A 14,870-nucleotide genomic window follows, 5' to 3' on the forward strand; every position below is an offset into this window, starting at 1 on the left:
ATTCTGAAAACTGACCATTTATTCCTAACCTTTGTTTCCTATCTTTTAAACAGTTACTGATCCATCAGAGGATCGTCCCGCTTATCCCATGATTGCCTGTTTTGCTTAAGAGCCTTTGGTGATGGACCTTATCAAAAGCTTTCTGAAAGTCCAAATGCACTATATCCATTGGATTCCCCCTTGTCCATGTTTTACTCCCTCAAATAATTCTAAATCATTGGTAACACTTGATTTCATTTTACAAAAGCTGTGCTGAATCTTCCCCAGCATGTCTGATAATTTTGTTCTTTACTACATTTTCAGCCAAATTGCTTGATGCTGAAGCTAGGCTTACCTGCCTGTAATTGCAAGGATTGCCTCTTTGGAGCCTTTTTTAAAAAGCCGTGTTACAGTCTAGTCATCTGGTACAGAAGCAGCTTTAAGCGATAGGTTATATACCACAGGTTCTTCATTCTCATATTTGAGTACCTTGAGAACGCTTGGGTGAATACTAATCTGGTCCTGGTGACTTGTTACTATTTAATGTATCAATTTGTTCCAAAACCTCTGGGATAGTGCCTTAGATTTGTCACTTAAAAAGAATGTCTCAGGTCTGGGAATCTCCCTTATATCCTCTGCAGCGACGACTGACGCAAAGAATTCATTTAGCTTCTCCGCTCCTTTAGCACCTCAGTCATCCAGTGGCCTAACTGATTATTTGGCAGGCTTCCTGCTTCTGATGTACTTAAAAGGTTTTTTTGCAGTTAGTGTTTGTGTCTCTTGCTAGTTGCTCTTCAAATTATTTTTTGGACTGCTTAATTATACTTCTACACTTGACTTGCCAGAGTTTATGCTCCTTTCTATTTTCCTCAGTAGGATTTGATTTCCAATTTTTAAAAGCTTATTTTTGTCTCTAACCGTCTGTTTTACTTTGTTATTTAGCCATGATGCTTTAATGTTCTTTTTTATTTTTTTATTTGGGGTATACATATAGCTTGAGCCTCTTATGATGTTTTTCAAAAGTTTCCATGCAGCTGGACCAACATAAGCGCTGGTGTGGGAAGCGCTATGTTGGCGGGAGATGCTTCTCCCCCCGACATAGGTACCATCACTCGTTGGGGGTGGTGGTACAATTATGCCAGCGGGAGAGCTCTCTCTCCCATCAGCATAGAGTGGCTACACTGGAAGCCCTTACAGCAGCGCAGATGCACAGTGGTACAGCTGTAAGGTCTGTAGTGTAGACATAGCCTGAGTGTCTTTCCCAAGTGATGACTGAACCGTGAAATGGTATCTCCAGCACAGCAACACAGAAATTGCTCTCAGTGGTTGTTAAATATTGCTGTTATAATTGTTGTTCCAAAGCTTTTTAAGGCCCTGAATCTGTTGTCAACCTTGGTTACCCTATCCATCACATCTAAACAGCTTGGGAAAGCTGTCTCATTCTCCACATTTACATAGATAAACAGCTGAGGGATCAGCAATTTAAAACTTTAAAAAAGATGTGTAACGCTCACTACTGGCTCTCAGCACATTCTCACATGAGAATGTCTTGAGACAGGCTTACACAATGCAGTAGTGAAGCCTTGCTTCTTTTGAGTTTGCAGGTGTGCTTTAATGCATTAGACAGCTAGAACTGACAGAGGGACTAGCGTTAACAAAGGTTTATCACCTCCTTGGACTTCCAGGGAATGACAGCCAATAATGAATGTATCTTCTCTTTTCACATATACCTCTCACTCTTAAGTGAAGCAAGCCAAAAATTACAAAGTTTTTGTTGACACCATGACAAAGGATAACCTTCCTGTGTACTTTGCTGGTGCTATATGAAGAGCTCTGCTGATTTATGTCAGGAAGTCAAGTGATACCCACTACCTGAGTTTCTCCCACAAAGGTGAGTTCCTGCCCTCATGTGAGAAACTGGCACAAGGAGGCAATTGGTCTTTGTGTTCCAGCTAATTGTAATTCACATGCTAAACGGCATTTTTGCCTGCATTGAAAAAGATGAACTCTGATTGGATCTAACTGAGGTGACCAGCTAAGAAGCTAGATTCAAGGAAGGAGCCTTTCCCCTTCCCCCCTTCTTTTCTCCTGGTCATTTGGTTTGCTTTCTCCTACTGCCTTGATGCTACCCAGATGTAGCACATAGGCCCATTCTGACAAATGCATTGGAAGTGTTTTTTCTGGGTGAGATCAGGAAGGCTGCAGTTGTGGTTTTAGGAGATGTACAGGTATAAGGAATAAAAAGGAATTAAGGATCAAGTTACAGGCTCTTATGAGAGTTCCAGGTGCTATTCATATATTGCCCAGACTAGGTTTCCAGTAGGTATTTTTTCATACATGGTTAAAACTTGAGGAAATGGGGGCACCGATAGACTTGGTACAAGTCTCATCTATGTTGTGTATACTAACTTTGCACTGTAATGATTAACAATGAAAGATTGATTTTGCATTCTTTTAAAGCCAGTTACACGTGCAAAAAGTGGGTAAAGAATGCTAGATAAGTCAGAATGGTAACATTTTACACCTACTTTGTATAGGTGTAAACTGTAAGGCCCCTGGAACATTAAAGGAAGAATACACCCTGCCACCATGGAGTTAATGAGTTTTTCAGAAAGCACTATTACTATGGTAGATCCTCATCATTTAGTTAACACGTTTATGTGGTGATCTGACAAAGGCCCACAGACTTTACAAATAAAAATATGATTTCATGACAAAACTTAGTGATAAGGTTAAGTTTGAGCAACCAAACACTCAAAAGTCAGGAAATTCCAAAGGACCAGGGTGAGGGCTCAATCTTTAATTCTGTTCATTACTGTATATGCTCTCTCCTTCTTATAGCTGTCAAAAAAAAAAAACCAACCTTGGAATTTATAATACAACTTTACCCACTACTCAGTACATATACTGTGGTTTTATTGTGCTCTTCTAGACTCCAACTGACTTCATAAATTCTGAGGACAGAAGGGACTAAAGTGATCATCTTTATATCATATGACCCGGATGATACAGGCCACAGAACATCCCAAAATAATTCCTGTTTGAACTCAAGCATATGTAGGCACCCTGTACTTCAGGGCCCTTGGGATTTAATTGGGAGTTTTACAGTTGGGAAGATCCTGAGAGACTACAACTCCCATGATGCCTTGGGGAAAAAGGATAGAGACTCTTCCCCTTCCATGGAGTCAGAGAAAAGCATGTGGGGGACTCCATTTTGGGTGCTAGGGTGGAGTGCAGCTGAAACTGGAAGCTGCTGGCTAGTGCCTGCTGGGGTCCCAAAGCTGCTGTTAAGAGCCTGCTGGAGCCTGCTCGAGCAGGGAGCTTTGGAGGTTGGTGGCATTGCCCAAGCCAGGGCAGGGACTGAGCCTGGAGCTGCCTGAGGTGGGCCTGCAGTGAAGGTAGTGTGAGTGTCGTTCCCCCCTCCCCCCCGTTGTTTGGGGCAGGGCGTGTAAAGGAAGGGGCAGTGCAGAGAGACTGACTGGGCCTGAGAAGAGGCAGAGAGAGAGTCCCTTCAAGCAGGGCCAGGACTGCAGACATTTGGTTGGGCCAGCTCCAAATCTCCAGCGTGAAAACTGGGCTGAACTGGAACACTGAACCCACAGAGTGCTGTCTTCAGAACTTCAAGCGCGCCCACGCAAGCAAGGGGTCAGGGCTCTGAACTCTAGGGGAGTGTATACTCTGCAGGTGGGGTAAACAGTGGCAGTGTAAATGCAAGTTTAGACAAGTTTCATTTGTTGCTGTATACTATTTTTATTAACTGATTAACTGCCCTGTGGATTTAACATAATAGTGATGTTTAATTTCAGTCTGTTATGCCATACTTCTTTAATTTGTTAAGGAAAGTTGTGTTAACTCTAATTTAAGTATATTGGATGTTTAGTTTGCATAACTGCAATTGTTAAGTTAGACCTATGTCTCAAATTATTATTATTATTATCATCGGACGAGGTTTAGTCCTGGAAGCTCCCAAGGCCCGCTATTAAGCGTGTGCAGGGGCCAGCCAGGTAGAGGCACTGCCAAGTTTAAATTCCTTTAAAAGTAAAGGGACTGCAGCAGGAGGCTGGATAGAGGATTCCCACCTATCCTACATCACCACTGGGATACTCTCAGGATCTCCTTTGTTAACAATCTTAGGCGCCTTTGCACACAGGTGAGTGTTGCCGGCTCCCAAGTAATCCAGAAATAGAAGGGGGTTACACATACCTTTAGAAAAACTTCCACTTTTGATTTTAAAATTTCCAGCGATGAAGAATCCCCCACAACACTTGGTAATTTTTCTAATGGTTATTTAACCTCACTGTTAAAAATTTACACCTTATTTCTGGTCTGAACTTGTCTGGCTTCAACTTCTAGCCATTCAGTCATGTTGAATCAGTCAGGTTATACCTTTTCCTGCTAGAGGGACGAGCCCATTGTCAAATATTTGTTCCCCATGTAGGTACTTACAGACCGTCAAGTCACCCCTTAACCTTCTTTTTGTTAAGCTTGAGCTCCTTCAGTCTATCACTATAAGGCATGTTTTCCAATCCTTTATTGATTCTCATGGCTCTTCTCTGAACCCCCTTCAATTTATCAACATCCTTCTTGAACTGTGGATAGCAGTACGGGACTCAGTATTCCAATATCAGTCACAACACTGCCAAATACAGAGATAATATAATCTCCCTACTCCTACTGAAAATTCCCCTGTTTATGAATCCAAGGATTGCATTAGTCCTTTTGGTCACAGTGTCATGCTGGGGGTGCATGTTCGGCTAATTATCCACTACGAATGACCTCCAAGTTTTTATCAGTCACTGCTTCCCAGGATAAAAGTTCCCCATTGTAAGTATGGCCTCCATACCTTGTTCCTAGATGTTTACATTTGGCTGCATTAAAATGCATATTGTTTGTTTGCACCCAGCTTACTAAACAATCCAGAGCTCTAGCATTGATCTGTCTTCCTGACCTGTTATTAGTTACCATGATCTTTGTGTCACCTACAAACTTTATCAGTGATTTTGTGTTTGCTTCCAGCTCATTAAATAGTGTAGGGCCAAGAACCAATGCCTGCAGGACCCAGCTAGAAACACATCCCCAATGATGATTCCCCATTTACACTTACATTTTGAGTCCTGTCAGTTAGACCATTTTAAATTCATTTAATGTGTGCCATGCTAGTTTTGTATCGTTCTAGGTTTGGAAGGGTTTTTTTTTTCCTTCAAATTATTGTGTGGAAACAAACCAAATGCCTTACAGAAGTCTACGCATATTACATCAATAGTATGTCCTTTATCAATCAAACAGTAATCTCACTAAAAGAAAAGTTAGTTTGACAGAATCCATTTTCCATAACTCCATGTTGGTTAGCATTAATTCTGTTACCCTCTTTTCATTCTTCATTAATACAATGCTTTATCATCCATTCCATTATTTTGCCTAGAATCAATGTTAGACTAACAGATCAATAATTACCCACATCATCCCATTTATTCTTTTTAAAAAAATGTTAGCATAACAGCAGCTTTCTTTAAAGATTTACTGAAAAAAATCAACATTAACGGTCCAGTGAGTTCCTTGGCCAGCTCTTTTAAAACTCTTGGATGCAAGTTATGTGGACCTGCTTATTTAAAAATGGCTAACTTTAGTAGCTGCTGTTTAACATCATCTGTTTTTTCCCCCCTCAAATACAGAACAAAAATATTTACTGAACACTTTGGCCTTTTCTGAATTATTGACAACTCTATCATTTCCATCTAGCAATGGACCAATACCATTGTTAGGATTCTATTTGTTCCTAATATGCTTAAATTCCCTAATGTCCTTAACTTTAGTGGCTATAGATTCTCTTTGTCCTTTTGTTTCCTTATCAGTTTTCTACAATTCCTAACTTCTGATTTATATTCATTACTATCAAATTCCTCTTTTGTCCATTTGTTATATATTTTAGCTGTCTTCACTTCCCCTCCAAGGCAGAATGATTTTTTTAACCAGTGCAGCATTCTTTCTGGATTGTGGCTTTTGGGCATCTAGCAAAGCGTACTTAAACAATTCTCAATTATCATTTGCATTTCTCTGTTTAAATTCTTCTTCAACTGATTTGGGTGACCAGCTTATGCTTATGTCCCATTTAATTCTACTTGAAGAGGCTTTCTAGTTGTATGAGATAAGGAGGGTGGTGTGATATTTCAGGCCTTTATTCCAAGTAGTATTGCTTTTTCATCATATTCCATGTAGATCAGCATTGTCGAAATGATTTGGAGTGCCACACTTTATACTAATCCAAAACAAAAGCACTTCTTTGCACCTAAAATGTTCTGAACTGATGTTCTGATCAATCAGAAAACATAAATAGCAAAAATTAGTGTGCCTGCATGAACTTCAGTTGCTCATAAAGCTACTAAACCAATTTCCAACAAAACTGGCTAATGCCTTGTATCTTTGTAATATCTACAAAACAGGACAAGTTGTAATATCTACAACTTAGAACAAGATTTCCTCAGACATGTTTGAGTTATACATACTCAAAACTGAGGTTTGGATCATGGTTTTATTTAATGTACACAAGTAGAATTCAAAAGCAAGTAAACAGTGCAGAGGTTAAAAATGATAAATTTCACAGTTTGCAAGTGAATTAATACTCTGTCATTTAACTGACTAAAGGCTAAGGCTAAGAACCTGTCAAAGGCATATTTTTTAGACATTTCTTTTACACCCAATTACTTTTACTTTATGCAGTAACTAATCATTTTGTTCTTTGAGACATACAGTAGTTGGCAATTTTATCTCAGAGAGAGTGGTCTAACAATTTTATTTTTTCCAAGAGGCACAACCAACCGTTTTCTCCATCATTCACTACCACACATTTTGTTTTCCAGCTGAGCTGATGTGTTTAAGTGAGTCCCTTCACCTTTGGTCTGTGATTTTTTTTCTCTAACTTTATTTTGTTAAGGTAATCATTGTGAAAGGAATTAATTCTTACGATGGTTCAACAGAATTAAACTTTATGTTCTGCCTAACAGTGACCTGCAAAGGGAATATAAAGATGGGCTGGTATAAAATGAGACCTGAGAAGGTTTACTGTTGGTGAGTATTCCAATTTTTTTTCCTGCTTTCAAAAAAAAAAAAAAAAAAACCACCCCAAAATCCCAACTATTATGAAATGTGGGGAAAAAACTGTCTTTATTAAAGATCCACCACTTCACCTTATGCTACCCTTCAGTTAAGGAGGGAGAACTAAGTTGAGGAGAAACCTATATTGTGCTCTCCAATGAGTGTTCCAGCAAAACCAGGATGACCAAATGTGACATACCTGATATAGGTAATAGGCAATAACAATATAACTATAAATAAAACAATAATATATCTATAAATAAAATAAACAACATTTCAGCCCTTGTTTATACACCACGCTGATCCAAAAGAAGTCACAAACCCTCTCCCTCCATGAAGCTCGCTTCTAAAAACCTGACACTTTTCAATTTCATTAGCATTGGATTCAAACAGATTATAAAACTCAAACTTCAAGGGCCAGAAGGGACCATCATGATCATCTCGTCTAACCTCCTGCACATTACAGGCCACAGAACTGCTGTTTGAGTTCAACTTTTTACAAAGTCTACCGTGTTTTAATTTAAAATATCCTGAGTGTGTCTCTTTTAATGAACTAATTTCTAATAGACTCATAGTAAAAGTCAGTCCTATAGCATCACCTAGGCTTGACCTCGACTAGCTATATCCAGATAAAAACTACTAGTGTCATTGTCTCCACTAAGATTTTTCAATTAATTAGCTATTTCAATGTGAAACACACACTTATTTTTTATAGTGAAGACACAGCCTCAGGCTCCTAAATCACTTAGAAACTTTTTATAAATGTTACCCAGGGTCTGACAGGCAGTTGCTGGCTTGTTTTTTGGAGGAGGAGTTCTCTTAGTTCCCATTTTTTTTTCCAATTATTGGAACCTCATTGGATTTATGTGTGAAATAATCTGCCTCCTTCATTTTTGTACTCTAGTTGTGGTTTAGTTGTGAAAAGGACAGCACCATTTTCTTTCTATAGTAAATGTTAATGGAGAGCATTTCAATAAAAAGATGTAGCTGGAAGGAATGGCTCTGCATGGGTCTGCTCTAAAAATGAGCATGGGTCTGTTCTAAAAAATGACTGTAGAAGTGGTATCCTGGGGTACTCAGTTTGTTTCTCAATAATTTCTGCATCTAACTTGCTTAGTTTACCAGTAGAGATATTTTTCTTCCTAACCTGAGTCTAGATGGATGTTTTATTTCTAGTTCACTATCACCTGGAATAGACTCCATAAGGCAAATTAGTGCCTTAAGATGCTTGTGCAATCCCAGGTGCCTTTAGTGGCTTCTCACAGGTGCAACTGAATAAAACTTAAATAGCTCTGTTGCTGTACATCAAGGAATAGAGCCAATCCTCTTGGATGTGTCGTCTCTTGAGTTTCACTAGCAGGAATAAAAAAAATACTTTTGTCACTGCAGTCACCAGATGTGACTGCGACCACAAAAAGGGAGCCAATTTGTCAGATAAGAAGATATCATTTTTTTTCCATATTCATTTTGTAAGGGTAGAAGAACCTCAGCCTCAAGTTTCAAATACCCAGATTCTCTGCAAACACAAGTTCAAAGCCCACTAGGGTTGACTCAGTCCTTCATCCTTCCAAGTTCCATGTGGGTCTTGCAGGAAAGACTTTTAAAACCCAAGTCCTGTCTGCTCTGCATGTAATTTAAAGAATCCATGGTTCTTTTAATCATAGTAACCAAATCGCTCTCTTGCCCCTCTGTTGCTATTGCTATGCTGTGTATTGATTGGCTACTACCCTCCATAGACTAGTGCATTTTAGTGGAGCTTTTAGGCTTATAATTTGTGGCAATTGGAAGGTGCTATTTATTCACCCATCTATTTACTTACTTCCGGTAAAGAAGAAATTATATTGAGATATAGGGAGCACTCAGCTGATTTAGACACGGGCTGGGAATCAGGATATTCTGACTTCTAGTCCTACTTTCACGCTTTAAGAGGATTGGGGCAAGTCATTTAACTTCTCTGTCTCAGTTTCCCTGGCTCTTGTGAAGATTAACTGGATAACAACCATAAAGCACTCTAGCCATAAAAAGAGTGCTAAGTATTAGGTCCTTCTGAAGCCTTCACCACCAAACAGCAACTGATGGAATCAGAGATCTAATGTTAGGACAGTAGATGATTGCAATAATCAACCTCCACAGTTGTGGTACCTATCTAATGGTGACAAGATAGGGGCCAGAAAAAGGGAAATGGGATTTTCAGAGGCTTTCTACAGCATATTGTAGTATAGACATTCTCAAAAGTATGAATTCTAGAAATCAAAGAACATGAAACAAAGTTGTGTTTCTGTCAGGTGACTGCTTAAAGGACAGTAGGAATTGCTTTCAGGTATGTAATCTTTATTTTCAGCTGTTGGAGCTTGTGTTGAATTCGTGGCATCATATAACTTTCAGTGTTCCGAGATAGTGTCATGGTTGCTTGGATATTTTAAATTCAGAACAAAGCCTGAAGATTTAAATGTGGTTTTTGATAACAAAAAACATGCTTTAAAAATATCCAGTGTATTTAGCTCTCGCCTTCTCTATTGTCTGCAACTTCTTACAATACAAGAAAAAATCCTTGCCTCCACTGCTGTGTTTATTATTACTATTTAGCAAATATTGCTTTGTGACCACCACCACCTGTTCCTAATTGAACTTGAAATTAAGTAGTTAAATTAATCAATACATTAAAACTTTAGCTAATTTCTTCATTTATGCATCAGTCACATTGATTCCTCCCACCTACAACTGTAGGAAAATAACTTGCTAATAAACTTGTCCTCCCTCTGATGATTGGCTTTTACAGTAGCAATGCAGAAAATGTTGTAGGTCCTATATAAACAGAGTCTTTACAAATTTCAGCAACTGCACGGAGCATTTTAAAATAAAATGTTTAGGAATCAGGACATTTGCTATTTATGGAAAATGAGATTTGACTGAGTTTTAATTATTAACTATTTCTTTGTTAATACTAATGAATGTTTGTATTGGGGGAGGTGTTTCCTCAGGGTCCATCTTATGATCATTTTCTATGCAAAGATGATACAGTCCACTGGGTCTGATAGGACAATATGTCTGGTAACAAATTAGGATGTTATAACTCGATTGCATGAAGAAGTCTGAGGAACCAGAGTAGATGGAAGGAAACATTTTGTATTTAAACAAAGAGCTCCTCAGCACTAGCTATGGAAGGAAGCCTTAAATTACTTTCCAGAAAGAACTGAGATAAGAAAATTGTGTGATCCCCTCAAAGGAGGGGCTTTTCTAAGTATGGCCCTGATGCAGGAAGCATTTGCACCTGTGCTTAAGGGGCTATCCATAAATTACATCACAATAGGATGTGGGTGCTTAATTTTTTGTCTGTTTCAGTGTTGCAAAGTACTACAAGGGGTGGGTGGACATCCCCTAACTTCACACAGGAATAGTTCAATTGACGTTACTGGAACTACTAGTATGCATAAAGTAAAGCACATGTGTTCGGGCTTGCAGAAGAGACTAATGTATGCCTTTTTAGATAAGAGTATCAGCTGCTGTTTTTTTCCCTGAGAAAGACCCCAGTTAATTCTTCTGGTTACAGCTGGTATATATGATAAATGCTTTCTGAGTAGGACTAATTGCTTCTTTATATAAATCTCACAATACAATTTATTGGCTTTGTCTCTAGTGAGAACATTGCACTCATCTAGATTTTTTAATATAAATACACATGACTGGAAATATCACAAAACCCAGATTCCCTATAAATGGGATTGATCTCTATTTGATCATATCTGATTGCACGATTCCAGGATATGAGAGTCAGGGGTATGATCCTCTGATGCACGGACTGTACTGATATTAGCTTCCAGTGATAATAAATTGACCGAGTTCTTATTGGATCAGCCAAAGTTAATATATTTATTCATCAGAAAATAAACCTATCAATAAAGTTAACATATGTTCTCTCTTCTGAAGAAGTGAAACCTGGCAAAGGTTCTAGAAATCCTGGGTATGAAATATGATCTTCTCAAAGGCCCTCTCTCCCTTCGGTCTTCAGACCATTTCCAGTCCTTACCCTGAGCACTTTTTCAAGGGATGGGGGAAACTGACTTGGGGTTAACTCTAATTCAGTGAGGGTGTGGCAGTGCCTATATCCTATGGCCAGGTAGGACACCTAGTCTCATAGAATTGGGTTGAACACCAACTCAGACAGAGGATGGTTGACGCATTGCTAGCCTGAGACTGCAGATTTAGCTATCAACCTCTCTTTTCTGGAATGTGACGGTACCATCGGTTCTATCTTCGAGTGATTGCTCATATCCATTCCAATGTAGGTGTGTGCGCGCCCAGTGCACAGATTCCCGAAACCTTTTTCCCTAGCAAGCCCCGCAGGGCCAGCTCAGGCGCCCCCTGGAGTGCCGCGCTCATATCGCGGTATAAAGGGCGCTGCTGGCCCCGCGGGCCCCCAGTTCCTTCTTTCCACCTGTGACGGTTGCTGGAACTATCGCCTCTTGCTGTGTGCAAGTAGCTCATTCCCTAGCTTTGTTACTGTTCTTTGGAGTTTTCACTGTTGTATAGTTGTTTTAAAGTTAGTTAGTAGTTAGTGTTAAGTAAAACCCCGGACGGGGTTTTTTCTTTGGAAGTCATGCCGGGCTCTTCAGGCTTTAAGAACTGTGACTTGTGTGCTAAAGCCTTCCCGGTCAGTGACCCGCACGATCTTTGTCTCCGGTGCCTGGGTGAACAGCATTGACGAGACAAGTGCCGCATTTGCAAGTCCTTTAAACCTCGGACCCAAAAGGAACGGGACGCGAGGCTAAAGGCAATCTTAATGGAGTCGGCGCTTTGACCGGCGTCCGAGCCTTCCCGGTCTCCGTCGGCACCGAGTGTGTCGTCGGTGCGGAGCGCCCCCCCACCGGCACCGTCCTCGGCACCGGGACAGGTTTCCAAGGGGCCGAAGAAGACGGCACGGCCTCTGGCCGCACCTAAAGACTCCCCCCGGCCGCCGCAGAGCGGGGGGAGTAAGGAGATGCCCCAGCCACGGGCCGTGGAGATCACTCCGGCCCCGGGGTCTCCGCGCGGGTTGCCTCCCCCGACTCTTGGGGGTGGGGGAGTGCACCTGCAAGGGCCGTCGACGCCGGAGGCGTTCACTGCGGCACGAGCCCTTATGGCCATGCCTACGCCTCCGTCCCCCCCTCAGCCGAGGGACAAGGGACCTGCGTCTCGGGGCAAACCCGCGCTGGGTGGTCCTGGTGGTTGGAGACGCTCTCAATCTCAGTCTCCTTCCAGATGGTCACGGAGGGTGGAGAGCGTCGGCTCCCCTCCGAGCTCCGACTCTGTGTCGTCGAGCGACTCGGCACCGCAGCACCGTGGGCGGTCCCGAGTCCATCGCTGGAGTCGTCGCCAGTCCAGCTCTGACCCGGGCAAGGACCGTTTGTCGGGCTCGCGAACTCCGGTGCGGAGCCCGTCCCGGCATCGATCCAGGTCGCTGTCCGTGGCCTCGAGAGGCGATGGTCCACACCCAGCGGCACCGGTACCCCGGGAGCCCCCGCCGATGGGCCCGGCACCGATGGCGGGGAGGGAGGAGTCTCCTCAGCATCGCCATCGTCGGCACCGCTCACGCTCTCGAGGGGGTAAGCGGCACCGCAAGTCCTCTCGACGTCGGGGCAGGTCCTCCACCTCGTCGTCGTCCCCGGTCTCCTCTTATCGCCGGCACCGCAGACGTAGGCACCGGTCTACATCGTCTTCGTCATCTGACCAGTCCACACGTCGACGGAGCAAGCGGCGTATGGGAGGCTCAGGAGACAAGAGGGCCGCGAGACATCAGCCGCCCCCTTGCAAGCCCCTGGTTGGACCCAGGCCCCTTGGCAGTGGCCATATTGGGGACCCTGGAATGCCCCTATGCCCCAGGGTTTGATCTCAACACAATCGGTGGCGGCCCTCTGTGACCTGTGGGTCTTAGACCCCATACTGCCCCTCTCCCTTGTATATAGTTTGATTATCTTTTTATATTAGTCAATAGAGAATCCACTTAGGTGGGGTTAAAAGTTCAGCCCAGGTGGCAGTTGAATTTAAATATGTATTAGACAAGGACCAATCAGGTCGTCTATACAACATTAGAGGGCCGTGTGTATAATCTAAGGGCCGTGTGCAAAGGTCTTCTGAGGCGGGAAAATCCCGCACTCTGATTGGATCTCAGAGTCTTCGGAGATCATATAGAAGACCTAACCAACGGTTCTCTGTGTGTGTGTGTGTGTGTGCGCGCGCGTGTGAGAGTGTTCGGTTCTGCGTGGTGGGTCTGTTTGAGGTGTGTTAGGTTTTGGTATCATTGCGGGAGGTAGATCTGGTTGTAGGAGCGGGTAGGATAATATCGAGGATGAGAAGACGACGAGGAAAACCAGGACGAGAAGCAGACGATCGGGAGAAGACATCGCCAGCCCGGTGAAGCAAAGCGTGAGCGTGGTTTAAAATCAAAGAGACACTTACCTGATTGGATCCCTGTCCCATCCTAGTTTACATGTGACCCTGTTTCCCCCTTTTAATAAATCAGTTTGGAAGCACATTTGGCCTGATCGTTATATTCTTCTGGTCCTGTGGGCCTCTACCACAGGGACCCTCCTTCTGCGAAAACTTCTCAACAGCGACACCCTTGGTCGTGGTGCTAACACCTCCATTGCCCCCGCTCCCTAAGGCTCAGGAGCGGGTCTCGGAGGAAGACTCTGACCCAGGGGAGGGACCCTCCACAGCACCATTACCCCTCACCTCCTCTTCATCTCCTGATGAGGCAGCGGCCAGAGACCACAGGGCCCCCCTGTTTGATTTTCGTGCCCACCAGGACCTTTTGAAAAGGGCTGCTGAGAACCTGGGCATGGAGTTCAGACTCATGTCCGAGGAGGAGGACCCCCTCTTTGGGCCCTCGAGTGCTGTCGGGCCATCCCGGGCGACCCTGCCGGTTCATGACAGGGTCATGAAGATTTCCAGGAGTCTCTGGCAGACCTCTTCCTCTCTACCCTCCACATCTAAGGGGGTGGAGAGGAAATATTATGTTCCTAAAGACCCCTTTGAGTTCCTGTATAACCACCCAGCGCCGTGCTCTCTAGTGGTCGATGCGGCTAATCAGAGAGACCGCCAAGGGAACCAGGGGAATACTCCCAAGGACAAGGAGGGCCGCAAGCTAGACTTGTTTGGGAGAAAGATTTACTCTACTGCAGCGCTGCAGTTTAGAGTAGCTAACCACCAGGCCCTCTTCGGCAAGTATAACAAAAATCTATGGGCCTCGATGCAGAGGTTTGTGTCCCACTTGCCTCCTGACCAAGGGGCGGACTTCGCCACGGTGCTTCAGGAGGGGGCCGCGGTGGCAACTGCTGCATTACAGTCTGCTAGCGATGCAGCGGACACGGCTAGTAGAGCCATGGCCTCGGCGGTAGTTATGCGCCGCTGTTCTTGGCTGCAGGCGTCTGGCCTAACCCAGGAGGTTCAACAGGCTATACAAGACTTGCCTTTCGACGGCTTAGGTCTTTTTTCAGAAAAGACTGACGAGAAGCTCCATGCGCTCAAGGACTCTCGGGCCACCCTGAAGTCCCTTGGGTTGTATACCCCCCAGGCCTCAAGACGGCAGTCCAGGCCACAAGTCCAAAGGCAGCCGCCGCCTCCGCCCAGGCAGGCTCCTCGACCCGCCCAGCAGAGGAGAGGTCGCGAGCGCTACCGCGGTCCTGGCAGAGGAGGCCGTCAAGGGTCCTCTGCGGGGGGGCCAACAAGGGCCGTCCAAAGGGGGTAATGGTAATAATAAACGTTTTTGACCCGGTGCAGGAGGGTAGCACTCTTCCTTCTCCCTGGGATCTAAACCGTCC

Source organism: Emydura macquarii, unplaced genomic scaffold, assembly GCF_026122565.2.
Source record: "Emydura macquarii macquarii isolate MOO-44397 ecotype Brisbane River unplaced genomic scaffold, CSIRO-AGI_Emac_v2 contig_2863, whole genome shotgun sequence".
Classification (NCBI taxonomy): domain Eukaryota; kingdom Metazoa; phylum Chordata; order Testudines; family Chelidae; genus Emydura; species Emydura macquarii.